The following is a 14,346-nucleotide window of genomic DNA, read 5'->3' on the forward strand; positions in this document are numbered from 1 at the left end:
TAATCCTGAGTGGGGTCAGGACAATCTCCCCACCTGCTTTGACAGTGGTTGCCTACCTGGTAACCCTGGTTTGTGAGTATTAAATTAATATTATTACTCTTCCAATTATACATTACCAGTACATACTACACTATATTGGGCTCTTGGTGTCTCTCTTTTTCGCATATATCAGCAGCTGTCAGTTACAACTGAGTGTGCAAGGTAATGTCCTAGCTTCCCTATGGCTCAAGTGGATGATGTTACAGTTTAACAGTGTGCTGAGCATGGAGCTGTTATGGGGTAATAGCCATTTTTAAAATGGAGAATGGAGAATTCCATTGATCACAGTGGACAAATGGGACGCAGGAGAGGAGAAAGAGATTGAGGAGTAGACTGCACAGTAGGCAAGTATGACCCGTGTATGGTTATTTTGACTTTTTATTTTCAGTTCAGGTTTTCTTTAACCACTTGCCGACCGCCTACTTCATATTGGCGGCGGCAAAGTGGCAGCCCCAGGACCACGTAACGCAGATTGGCGTCAGGTCCTGGGGCACTCTCTGGCCGGGGATCGCGCGCTGGTATGCGCGCGCATCCACCGGCAATAGGCTCCGCCCACCCGCGACGTCAACCCGCCGGCCAATCGGAAGCGCCGGCGGGTTGTTAACCCCGCGATCGCCGCTACAAAGTGTATAATACACTTTGTAATGTATACAAAGTGTATTATACAGGCTGCCTCCTGCCCTGGTGGTCCCAGTGTCCGAGGGACCACCAGGGCAGGCTGCAGCCACCCTAGTCTGCACCCAAACACACTGATCTGCCCCCCCCTGCCCCCTGATCGCCCACAGTACCCCTCAGACCCCCCCTGCCCACCCCCCAGACCACCATTTGCACACAATCACCCCCCTAATCACCAATCAATCACTCCCTGTCACTATCTGTCAACGCTATTTTTTTTTTTAGTCCCTAAACTGCCCCCTGCTCCCTCCTGATCACCCCCCCACCCCTCAGATTCTCCCCAGACCCCCCCAGACCCTCCCCCCCCTGTGTACTGTATGCATCTATCCCCCCTGATCAACTGTCAATCACCTGTCAATCACCCGTCAATCACCCCCTGTCACTGCCACCCATCAATCAGCCCCTAACCTGCCCCTTGCGGGCAATCTGATCACCCACCCACACCAATAGATCGCCCGCAGATCCGACATCAGATCACCTCCCAAATCCATCGTTTACATCTATTCTCTCCTCTAAACACCCACTAATTACCCATCAATCACCCATCAATCACCCCCTATCACCACCTGTCACTGTTACCCATCAGATTAGACCCTTGCGGGCACCCAATCGCCCGCCCACACACTCAGATTGCCCTCAACCCCCCCCCTTATCGATTCGCCAGTGCATTATTTACATCCGTTCTTCCCTGTAATAACCCACTGATCACCTGTCAATCACCCCCTGTCACTGCCACCCATCAATCACCCCCTGTCACTGCCACCCATCAATCAGCCCCTAACCTGCCCCTTGCGGGCAATCTGATCACCCACCCACACCAATAGATCGCCCGCAGATCCGACATCAGATCACCTCCCAAATCCATCGTTTACATCTATTCTCTCCTCTAAACACCCACTAATTACCCATCAATCACCCCCTATCACCACCTGTCACTGTTACCCATCAGATTAGACCCTTGCGGGCACCCAATCGCCCGCCCACACGCTCAGATTGCCCTCAAACCCCCCCTTATCGATTCGCCAGTGCATTATTTACATCCGTTCTTCCCTGTAATAACCCACTGATCACCTGTCAATCACCCCCTGTCACTGCCACTCATCAATCACCCCCTGTCACTGCCACCCATCAATCAGCCCCTAACCTGCCCCTTGCGGGCAATCTGATCACCCACCCACACCAATAGATCGCCCGCAGATCCGACATCAGATCACCTCCCAAGCTCAGTGTTTACATCGATTCTCTCCTCTAAACACCCACTAATTACCCATCAATCACCCCCTATCACCACCTGTCACTGTTACCCATCAGATTAGACCCTAATCTGCCCCTTGCGGGCACCCAATCACCCGCCCACACGCTCAGATTGCCCTCAGACCCCCCCCCTTATCAATTCGCCAGTGCAATATTTACATCTGTTATTCCCTGTAATAACCCACTGATCACCTGTCAATCACCCATCAATCACCCCCTGTCACTGCCACCCATCAATCACCCCCTGTCACTGCCACCCATCAATCAGCCCCTAACCTGCCCCTTGCGGGCAATCTGATCACCCACCCACACCAATAGATCGCCCGCAGATCCGACATCAGATCACCTCCCAAGTGCAGTGTTTACATCTCTTCTCTCCTCTAAACACCCACTAATTACCCATCAATCACCCCCTATCACCACCTGTCACTGTTACCCATCAGATTAGACCCTAATCTGCCCCTTGCGGGCACCCAATCACCCGCCCACACCTCAGAACGCCCTCAGACCCCAGCCCTGATCACCTTGCTAGTGCATTGCTTGCATCTATTTCCCCCCTCTAATCACACCTTGAGACACCCATAAATCACCTCCTGTCACCCCCTAGCACACCTACCCATCAGATCAGGCCCTAATTTGCCCCGTGTGGGCTCCTGATCACTCGGCCAAACCCTCAGATCCCCCTCAGACCCCCTTCCGATCACCTCCCCAGTGCATTGATTGCATCTATTTTCCCCTCTAACCGCCCCCTGAGACACCCATCAATCACCTCCTGTCACCCCCCTAGCACTCCTATCCATCAGATCAGGCCCAATACATCCTGTCATCTAAAAGGCCACCCTGCTTATGACCGGTTCCACAAAATTTGCCCTCTCATAGACCACCTGTCATCAAAATTTGCAGATGCTTATACCCCTGAACAGTCATTTTGAGAAATTTGGTTTCCAGACTACTCACAGTTTTGGGCCCGTAAAATGCCAGGGCAGTATAGGAACCCCACAAGTGACCCTATTTTAGAAAGAAGACACCCCAAGGTATTCTGTTAGGTGTATGATGAGTTCATAGAAGATTTTATTTTTTGTCAAAAGTTAGCGGAAATTGGATTTTTATTGTTTTTTTCACAAAGTGTCATTTTTCACTAACTTGTGACAAAAAATAAAATCTTCTATGAACTCACCATACCCCTAACGGAATACCTTGGGGTGTCGTCTTTCTAAAATGGGGTCACTTGTGGGGTTCCTATACTGCCCTGGCATTTTAGGAGCCCTAAACCGTGGGGAGTAGTCTAGAAAACAAATGCCTCAAAATGACCTGTGAATAGGACGTTGGGCCCCTTAGCGCACCTAGGCTGCAAAAAAGTGTCACACATGTAGTATCGCCATACTCAGGAGAAGTAGTATAATGTGTTTTGTGGTGTATTTTTACACATACCCATGCTGGGTGGGAGAAATCTCTCTGTAAATGGACAATTGTGTGTAAAAAAAATCAAAAATGTGTCATTTACAGAGATATTTCTCCCACCCAGCATGGTTATATGTAAAAATACACCACAAAACACATTATACTACTTCTTCTGAGTACGGCGATACCACATGTGTGACACTTTTTTGCAGCCTAACTGTGCTAAGGGGCCCAAAGTCCAATGAGTACCTTTAGGATTTCACAGGTCATTTTGAGACATTTGGGTTCAAGACGACTACTCACGGTTTAGGGCCCCTAAAATGCCAGGGCAGTATTGGAACCCCACAAATGACCCCATTCTAGAAAGAAGACACCCCAAGGTATTCCGTTAGGAGTATGGTGAGTTCATAGAAGATTTTATTTTTTGTCACAAGTTAGCGGAAATTGATATGTATTGGGTTTTTTTTCACAAAGTGTCATTTTCCGCTAACTTGTGACAAAAAAAAAATCTTCTATGAACTCACCATACCCCTAACGGAATACCTTGGGGTGTCTTCATTCTAAAATGGGGTCACTTGTGGGGTTCCTATACTGCCCTGGCATTTTAGGGGCCCTAAACCGTGAGTAGTAGTCTAGAATCCAAATGCCTCAAAATGACCTGTGAATAGGACGTTAGGCCCCTTAGCGCACCTAGGTTGCAAAAAAGTGTCACACATGTGGTATCGCCGTACTCAGAAGAAGTAGTATAATGTGTTTTGAGGTGTATTTTTATACATACCCATGCTGGGTGGGAGAAATCTCTCTGTAAATGGACAATTGTGTGTAAAAAAAAATCAAATAATTGTCATTTACAGAGATATTTCTCCCACCTAGCATCTGTATGTGTAAAAATACACCCCAAAACACATTATACTACTTCTCCTGAGTACGGCGGTACCACATGTGTGGCACTTTCTTGCACCCTAAGTGCGCTAAGGGGCCCAAAGTCCAATGAGTACCTTTAGGATTTCACAGGTCATTTTGCGACATTTGGTTTCAAGACTACTCCTCACGGTTTAGGGCCCCTAAAATGCCAGGGCAGTATAGGAACCCCACAAATGACCCCATTTTAGAAAGAAGACACCCCAAGGTATTCCGTTAGGAGTATGGTGAGTTCATAGAAGATTTTATTTTTGTCACAAGTTAGCAGAAAATGACACTTTGTGAAAAAAAACAATTAAAATCAATTTCCGCTTGTGACAAAAAAAAAAAATCTTCTATGAACTCACCATCCTCCTAATGGAATACCTTGGGGTGTCTTCTTTCTAAAATGGGGTAATTTGTGGGATTCCTATACTGTCCTGGCATTTTAGGGGCCCTAAACCGTGAGGAGCAGTCTTGAAACGAAATTTCTCAAAATGACCTGTGAAATCCTAAAGGTACTCATTGGACTTTGGGCCCCTTAGCGCAGTTAGGGTGCAAAAAAGTGCCACACATGTGGTATCGCCGTACTCAGGAGAAGTAGTATAATGTGTTTTGGGGTGTATTTTTCCACATACCCATGCTGAGTGGGAGAAATATCTCTATAAATTGACAATTGTGTGTTAAAAAAAGAAAACAATTGTCATTTACGGAGATATTTCTCCCACCCAGCATGGGTATGTGTAAAAATACACCCCAAAACACATTATACTACTTCTCCTGAGTACGGCAATACCACATGTGTGGCACTTTTTTGAAGCCTAACTGCGCTAAGGGGCCCAAAGTCCAATGAGCATCTTTAGGCTTTACAGGGGTGCTTACAATTAGGCACCCCCCAAAATGCCAGGACAGTGAACACACCCCACAAATGACCCCATTTTGGAAAGTAGACACTTCAAGGTATTCAGAGAGGAGCATAGTGAGTCCGTGGCAGATTTCATTTTTTTTTGTCGCAAGTTAGAAGAAATGGAAACTTTTTTTTTTTTTTTTTGTTACAAAGTGTCATTTTCCGCTAACTTGTGACAAAAAATAAAATCTTCTATGAACTCACCATGCCTCTCACTGAATACTTTGGGATGTCTTCTTTCCAAAATGGGGTCATTTGGGGGGGATTTGTACTATCCTGGAATTTTAGCCCCTCATGAAACCTGACAGGTGCGCAGAAAAGTCAGAGATGCTTGAAAATGGGAAAATTCACTTTTGGCACCATAGTTTGTAAACGCTATAACTTTTACCCAATCCAATAAATATACACTGAATGGGTTTTTTTTTATCAAAGACATGTAGCAGAATAACTTTCGCGCTCAAATGTATAGGAAATTTTACTTTATTTGAAAAATGTCAGCACAGAAAGTTAAAAAAGTCATTTTTTTGACAAAATTCATGTCTTTTTTGATGAATATAATAAAAACTAAAACTTGCAGCAGCAATCAAATAGCACCGAAAGAAAGCTGTATTAGTGACAAGAAAAGGAGGTAGAATTCATTTAGGTGGTAGGTTGTATGACTGAGCAATAAACCGTGAAAGCTGCAGTGGTCCGAATGGAAAAAAAGGCTCTGGTCCGGGGTTTTATGACTGCAGTCCTTAAGTGGTTAAAGGGTAAATAGCTGGAAGGGATTATGCTTATAGTAGTTAGTTGCCTAGCGGAGGAAGGGGGTTATAGCTGGCTTTCAGCAAAGGAATGTTAACTGTTTTCTAACAGGAGCTTGCATTTCTGATGTCAACCTGTTTCTACTGTGCTACTGGGTGGTAGGGTTGCAGCGGTATACCGTGGTAATCATACTATGCTTCTGACTCCAGGAGCATGGTATGATTACCATGCACAATGATACCACGGTATACCGCTACAATCCTACTGAGTGGAAGAGAACAGTGTGTGGTGGCAAAACTCCACCTATATCCACTCATTTTTTGATCCATCTCCATCCCTGGGAATAGGGTGGGATGAACCAAAATGAATAGAGCAAGGTGAGGATGGGTGGTGATCACACCTCTAGGGCAGGGTTTAACATGAGAAATAGCAGGTTTACGGTCACAGGCTCTCCAGTCTATTAACATTTTGTAATTATGATTAGTAGTCATTTTGAGTAGCAAAACAATCATCAGGACTGAATAGGTTTTCTTTATAAGCTACCGCCTCAGAGGTTTTATGTATTAGAAATGCAGCAATGTGAACTGGGATTCTGGATCCTACTAATCAGAACCACAGCAAGAGAAACATGGACCCTGCCACCTTAATTTTCATTTTGTACAAATGCCACTTGCTTAGCTTATTAGTGATCATTTAGTTCCAGCTCTTTTTGAATTACACACAGATTAAATGGCCAACGCTTAAAGGGAACTTAAAGAGAACCTGAACTGAAAAGAAAAAGTCAAAATAAACATACACTGGTCATACTTAACTCCCATGTAGTCTGCTCATCAATCTATTTCTCCTCTCCTGTGTCCCATTTGTCTACGGTGATCGATGGAATTTTCTGTCCTCCATTTTGAAAATGGCCATTACCCCATAACAGCTTCCTGGTCAGCATACTGTTAAACTGTTATTGCCCATTTGAGCCATAGAGTAACATGGACATTACTTTGCACACTCAGTTGTAACTGACAGCTGCTGATGTATAACTGACAGCAACTGGTATATTTCAGTTCTGACAAAATATTGTCAGAACTGGAAGGGATCACTGTAAGAAGAAAATGGTGAGCTTCTGAGAGGAACCGATGGCAAGGTAAGTATGTAATATTCATTTGCAGCTACATTATGTGTTTATTTTAAATAATTTTACTCAGTTCAGGTTCCCTTTAAAGAGTGATATTGAGGATTCCTTTTAATCAATACCAGTTGCCTGGCAGTCCTGCTGATATCTTTGTCTGCAGTAGTGGCTGAATCACACACCTGAAAAAAGCATGCAGCTATTCCAATCTGACTTCAGTCAGAGCACCTGATCTGCATGCTTGTTGAGGGGCTGTGGCTAAAACTATTAGAGACACAGGATCAGCAGGGGAGTCAGGCAACTGGTATTAAAGAGGAAAAATCCATATCCTTCTCAGTTTAGGTTCCCTTTAATTTTCCAAACCCTCTCTGGATGGAACAAGCAAATACTCTGCAGATTCAGACCATCCAATCTCAATCTGAGTACAGAACTTAAACTGAAGGAATTAGATGCCAAGGATCAGCATGACAGCCAGGCAAGTAGACCTACCATATTCTACTTATGGCGTGTTTTCCTTTAAAGTAGTCCTTACCAGAGAGGGATATGGAAATTGACACATTCCCTTTTTAAATAATGCAAAATGCCTGACTGTCCTACTGATCCTCTGCCTCTAATTAACCACAGAACCTGAACAAGCACACAGCAGATCAGGTGATCTGACTGAAGTCTGACTGGATTAGCCACATGGCTTGTTTCAGGTGTGTGATTCAGATACTACTGCAGCCAAAGATATCTGCAGGACCATCAGGCAACTGGAATTGTTTAAAATATCCCCCTCAGTTTGGGTGTACTTGAAGTTCGTGAAGGTGATTAAGGGACCATGACATTCATTGCAACGATTTTCATATTCGATGCAGCTCATCCAGAGAAGTTTGTTTTGGAAAAGTCAGTCACATTACCTAGAGATTCCTCCTGCAAGCATGGAGCTGGCAGCTGAGTGGGTGTTTCCACCAGAGAGCAGGTATCATTCTCCAGCAACGCTCTGTGTTGCTAAAAGATCAACTACCTATGAGTGCACTGCAGACTCTAAATGCGACTCTAAACTATATGCTGCAGCGCCGGCCACAAAGAGTTAGGGCATTTGTACACTAACATTTGTAATGGACATCATTTTGCACACCATAACATGGTGCAATTTAAAGTATATGAACAGTTCATCTGTGCTACAACAGATTGCTATAACGCATAACATGAACTGCATTGCTAGAATCGCACACATTGACGCACACAATAGGCTCTATTCACAAAATTTCTCATAAATGACCTATTTATCCCCTAAGTGATAAAAATACCCTTTCAGCATGTTTACGAGCAAAATAATCACTCAAAGTAAGTTGTTCCTGATTAACTTCATTTCAGTATTACTTTTCTTACCTTAATTATATTATATTTTTCTCTTTGGGAGCTTAAAAATGTAACTTAGATAAGGTGTAAACAGGTGAAAAAAACTTTGTGAATCATGCCCAATGTTGGTCAGTGAAGGTGTATATTGTTTAATAGCTTATTTGTGCGAATTACATTGCACACTACCACAAATGCTATTTTTGGTTGAGTTTAATGTGCATTATAATTGCAATGCCCCAGTGTGAAACCAGCCTGAATGTTTCAGAAGAGGAAGAAGTCAGGTGTTCTGTTCTCATACAGAGTAGCTGCTGCCCTCTCTCAGTTCCTCTGACTACTTTATGAGTGGGTGATGATGGGATATGGAGAACAGCGTGGACTGATTTCTCTTAACCTGCTGGGCGTTACGGACAAGCTCAGCTCGGTGGATTTCTCAGGCCCTGGTGGGCCAATTTAGATAAAAATTTATGCACTTTGCTAGCTGCGTATCTTACTGCTCGGCGCTGATCCGCCGCGATACAGGCCCCCCCCCCCCCGCATACCCATTGCACAGCCTGGCCAATCGCCACCAGGCTGCGCTATGGGGTGGATCGGGACTCCCTATGACGTCTGACGTCAATCCGTTCGTCGATGGGGGAAGCCCTCAAGGAAATCCCATTCAGAACAGGATTTCCTGATGGGCATGATCGGATCGGAAGGGAACAAGCAGGGAGGGGGGAATCATGCAGCTAGCGCTAGGCTAGCTACATGACAAAAAAGAAAAAAATAGCTGCAAAAAAACACCTGCGGCCGTGGGTAATCAGAACGCTAGGGAGGTTTAGGAATATTGCACCATTGCCTTAGCAAAAATGAAGCTACAGAACTCAGCCAGGGCTCAGCATTGACCGCAATGCAAATTTTGCAGTTATGGCTGCCTGGGTGTATGGATTGGGCATCACATGCGGCTATTATGGCTGAGAAGTTATATTGGGTACCAGAGCTTAGCTATACAGGGAGTGCAGAATTATTAGGCAAGTTGTATTTTTGAGAAATAATTTTATTATTGAACAACAACCATGTTCTCAATCAACCCAAAAAACTCATTAATATCAAAGCTGAATATTTTTGGAAGTAGTTTTTAGTTTGTTTTTAGTTTTAGCTATTTTAGGGGGGATATCTGTGTGTGCAGGTGACTATTACTGTGCATAATTATTAGGCAACTTAAAAAACAAATATATACCTATTCCAATTATTTATTTTTTACCAGTGAAACCAATATAACATCTCAACATTCACAAATATACATTTCAGACATTCAAAAACAAAACAAAAACAAATCAGTAAAGAGCTGAGCAGCGCTACTTAAAAACAGATGAATGCTTACCTGCAAAAGTGTGCAAGCCCCACTGGTGGGATAAAATACACACTGAGCACACACATGACCTGTCTACCGCTTGGAGGATGTTGGTTTCCTCTAACAGCTTGCATGCAACTTGTTAGGTACTCGTCCCTCCCACTGTCGTAGAAGTCTTTCCTCCATGGGAGGGGACCTAACACTAACTAAATTATACCTATGCATATGCATAGCCTGGGCGCGCTACCAAGTAAAATTGAAAATTGCGTAAAAAAAGTGGGATCAGCGCATCACCAGGCCGCCACCGATTGGCTTCAACTCAGAGATGCGCTGAGCCCCCCCAGAGACTGCAAACGCACCTTGAACCAAACAGAAGCTCTGCATATACACCAAAAGCAAAACTGTTAAGTGGGAGCAGCTGGCCGGAAATAAATTGAAACATAGTAAAGAGCTGAGCAGCGCTACTTAAAAACAGATGAATGCTTACCTGCAAAAGTGTGCAAGCCCCACTGGTGGGATAAAATACACACTGAGCACACACATGACCTGTCTACCGCTTGGAGGATGTTGGTTTCCTCTAACAGCTTGCATGCAACTTGTTAGGTACTCGTCCCTCCCACTGTCGTAGAAGTGACCACAAATCAGTGACCAATATAGCCACCTTTCTTTGCAAGGACACTCAAAAGCCTGCCATCCATGGATTCTGTCAGTGTTTTGATCTGTTCACCATCAACATTGTGTGCAGCAGCAACCACAGCCTCCCAGACTCTGTTCAGAGAGGTGTACGGTTTTCCCTCCTTGTGAATCTCACATTTTATGATGGACCACAGGTTCTCAATGGGGTTCAGATCAGGTGAACAAGGAGGCCATGTCATTAGTTTTTCTTCTTTTATACCCTTTCTTGCCAGCCACGCTGTGGAGTACTTGGACGCGTGTGATGGAGCATTGTCATGCATGAAAATCATGTTTTTCTTATAGGATGCAGACTTTTTCCTGTACCACTGCTTGAAGAAGGTGTCTTCCAGAAACTGGCAGTAGGACTGGGAGTTAAGCTTGACTCAGTCCTCAACCCAAAAAGGCCCCACAAGCTCATCTTTGATGATACCAGCCCAAACCAGTACTCCACCTCCACCTTGCTGGCGTCTGAGTCGGACTGGAGCTCTCTGCCCTTTACCAATCCAGCCACGGGCCCATCCATCTGGCCCATCAAGACTCACTCTCATTTCATCAGTCCATAAAACCTTAGAAAAATTAGTCTTGAGATATTTCTTGGCCCAGTGTTGACGTTTCACCTTGTGTGTCTTGTTCAGTGGTGGTCGTCTTTCAGCCTTTCTTACCTTGGCCATGTCTCTGAGTATTGCACACCTTGTGCTTTTGGGCACTCCAGTGATGTTGCAGCTCTGAAATATGGCCAAACTGGTGGCAAGTGGCATCTTGGCAGCTGCATGCTTGACTTTTCTCAGTTCATGGGCAGTTATTTTGTGCCTTGGTTTTTCCACACGCTTCTTGCGACCCTGTTGACTATTTTGAATGAAACGCTTGATTGTTCGATGATCACGCTTCAGAAGCTTTGCAATTTTAAGTGCTGCATCCCTCTGCAAGATATCTCACTATTTTTGCCTTTTCTGAGCCTGTCAAGTCCTTCTTTTGACCCATTTTGCCAAAGGAAAGGAGGTTGCCTAATTATGCACACCTGATATAGGGTGTTGATGTCATTAGACTACACTCCTTCTCATTACAGAGATGCACATCACCTAATATGCTTAATTGGTAGTAGGCTTTCGAGCCTATACAGCTTGGAATAAGACAACATGCATAAAGAGGATGATGTGCTCAAAATACTCATTTGCCTAATAATTTTGCACTCCCTGTATAGTAGCTGAGATCCAGCATTCAGCTTCTACATAGTTTAGTCTCAGTATTGTATAGCCATGACAGATAATAAAATGATCTTTCAATTACTGATATTTTACTATCAGCATCACCAGATGCCAAACTGAATGAGCGCCAGTACAATATGTACCACAGACAGGTATTTAAATTAATTAATTACAGTGTGAGTCGGACACTACTGATGACTGAATGATCAGCAGGTTGCCAGGCAACTGGTTTTGTTTAAAAGGAAATAAATATGGCAGCTTCCATACACCTTTCCCTTTAACTAATGAATGTGGTTACAATTGATCACACACAACTGGAAGTCAATTAGCTTGGTGTGCAATGGAGAAGTAGATTAGTTACAGCTAATTAAATGTATAAGTATTTTTTTAACTAGTGGGGAGGGGATCTTTTTAGGGTGCAGTCACACTGCATCAGTTGCGTTGCAGAAAAATTCTGCATGTCAACTCACTGCACATACAATTAATTCTATGGGCCTGTTCGCATCTCTGCATTGTAACTGATCGTGTGATTCTAACTCACTGCATGTAGGCTTTGAATTAATATATTTGGTATATATCCATTGTAGTTTACACACATTATAACGTGTGCATTATGCAACACGCACAGTGAGAATCCAGCCCTATCCATCTCAGGATAAAAAAAAGATTTACAGCCATAAAGGGACCCTGAGCATGACTTACCTGGGGCTTCCTCTAGCCCACCGTATGCCTGAAGGTCCCCTGGCATCCTCCTGGCTCCTCTCCCGGGCCTGGCTGCCGGCTCTGTTATGGGATGACGTCTGCCTGAAGTCGTCAGGACTGCAACATCACGCTGGCCAGCTATGCGTCATCATGCTGGCAGGTGTGAGAGTCCTGCGCATACGCGGTTCAATATTAGAGAACCGTGCATGCACAGGACTTACGACGGCCGTCGTTATGACGCATAGCTGGCCGGCGTGATGTCGCAAAATGACAAAGCAGAAAGCAGGTCTGACGACTTCAGGCCGATGTAACAGCCTACATTGGGCTGGAGGAAGCCCCAGGTAAGTCTCTATTTCATTTTTAACAAGTGCTCAGAGTCCCTTTAAAATAACTTTCTCCATGGAAAAATAAAAACAAACAGGCCAGATCTAATAAGACACATGGGCTTCAATTCATCAAAGGGTGTTCGATAACAAAATCCCAGTCCTTAAAATACCGCATTCGGTATTTTACACTTCACTGTGCTAATTCATCAATATTTTCACATGTGTGGTAGAGGTTCGTTAAGTTACCGAAGTACTACAGCTTCAGTTCATCAAAGGCTGTTAGATAACAGCAGAGTGGTGCAGAGCAGCTTGGAATGTCTGTGTGTTGTTACAAGCTGATAACAATAGAAGGCATCCAGACATCCCTTTACATGTAAACATGTTATAGTTACTGTTACTTATACTGCCTCTGCTGCTCTGAATCTGTCCATCAGATCAGTGTTTCTTAACATTTTACTTATTTGCCACAACGTAGATAAACTTCCTGGAGACATTACAAATGCCATGCTTGGTGATTTCACCACTTGCATCTTTGCATATTCAAACAGGGACTCAAAGGGTTAAAAGACCTAAGGACATCTGGGGATATCTTTTGTCCCCTTTTCTCTGCTCACTGCCTGGGGGGTCTGAAAGCTTGTGTGAAGAAGCCTGTGACCTATCAGCACCTATCAGCGGCACTTGCAGGAGAACAGGGGCTGTTTCTATTGGCTGCCTGCTCCTGTTAATCATGAAAACATTCACACAGAAGGCTTTCGAAGCCTGTAACGACAGGGGAGAGCTTGAGATAAACACCGAATGTGTTAGCGAATGTGGGAACCTTGATGAATTAACATTTACTGACATTTGCTGACATGTGTTGAGCACAAGTCGGTAATTTATCTCATTGCTCTGTCATTTCAGCTTCTCATTCGGTAACAGCTTTGATGAATTAACATTTTCTTAAGTGCTCCGTTAACTCAGCTGTTTTCAGCATTACCGAATGCGGTAATGCTTGATGAATTGAAGCCATGATGTCTTTTCACAGCTGGATAGTGTACCGGTAAGGCTGTTGCCTTTGATGTAGGATTTGAGCCCTTGACAAGAGTTTGAATCCTGACTCAAGCCAGTAGGTAATACAGTAAAGAGTCTTTGGCCAAGGTTCCCTAATGATCCTGGTTGCTTGTGGGGTGCTCCCTACGTGCTTTGAGCACGCCAGGAGAAAAACGCTATATAAATGCTGTGTGTCTTGTCACAGCTCAGCTTCAAAATACATAAAAACTCAACAGACAAACCACACATTTAAAGAGACACTGAAGCGAGATTTATTCTATTCAGCAGGGGCATGTGTGTCTCTGCTAAACCGCCGCTATCCCGCGGCTAAACGGGGATCCCTTACCTCCCAAATCCCCTCCGTGCAGCGGGGGATCTCTTCCGCATTGAGGTAGGGCCAATGGCCGCAGCCCTGCCTTACACGCAACTGTCAGCGTGTATCTCCGCCTCTCCCCCGCCCCTCTCAGTCTTCCTTCACTGAGAGGGGCGGGGGAGAGGCGGCGATGCGCCGCTGATAGACGGCGCTGAGAGGCAGGGCTGCAGCAGTTAGCCCTGTCTCAACAGCAGCAAAATCTATGACCAAATTGGTCATAAATTTTGCAGGGGTGGGTTTGGGGGGGTAAGGTACCCCTGTTTAGCCGCGGGATAGCGGCGTTTTAGCAGGGGCACACATGCCCCTGCTGAATATAAGCACT

General features: G+C 44.7%; 1 long non-coding RNA gene across 1 annotated transcript in view; it reads left to right on the plus strand.

Annotated features, from left to right (window-relative positions):
• LOC137571852 (uncharacterized) overlaps positions 1-14,346 on the plus strand; it is an 80,641-nt gene that overhangs the window by 14,097 nt on the left and 52,198 nt on the right. The gene's annotated exons all lie outside the window — the stretch shown is intronic.

The sequence above is a fragment of the Hyperolius riggenbachi genome, chromosome 1 (genome assembly GCF_040937935.1).
Source record: "Hyperolius riggenbachi isolate aHypRig1 chromosome 1, aHypRig1.pri, whole genome shotgun sequence".
Classification (NCBI taxonomy): domain Eukaryota; kingdom Metazoa; phylum Chordata; class Amphibia; order Anura; family Hyperoliidae; genus Hyperolius; species Hyperolius riggenbachi.